The following is a 411-nucleotide window of genomic DNA, read 5'->3' on the forward strand; positions in this document are numbered from 1 at the left end:
GTGTTGAAGTCTCCCATTATTATTGTATGGGAGTCTAAGTCTCTTTGTAAGTCTCTAAGGACTTGCTTTATGAATCTCGGTGCTCCTGTGTTGGGTGCATATATATTTAGGATAGTTAGCTCTTCCTGTTGAATTGATCCCTTTACCATTATGTAATGGCCTTCTTTGTCTCTTTTGATCTTTGATGGTTTAAAGTCTGTTTTATCAGAGACTAGTATTGCAACCCCTGCTTTTTTTTGTTCTCCATTTGCTTGGTAGATCTTCCTCCATCCCTTTATTTTGAGCCTATGTATGTCTCTGCATGTGAGATGGGTCTCCTGAATACAGCAGACTGATGGATCTTGACTCTTTATCCAGTTTGCCAGTCTGTGTCTTTTAATTGGAGCATTTAGTCCGTTTACATTTAAGGTT

This window comes from Theropithecus gelada, chromosome 7b, assembly GCF_003255815.1.
Source record: "Theropithecus gelada isolate Dixy chromosome 7b, Tgel_1.0, whole genome shotgun sequence".
NCBI classification, from domain to species: domain Eukaryota; kingdom Metazoa; phylum Chordata; class Mammalia; order Primates; family Cercopithecidae; genus Theropithecus; species Theropithecus gelada.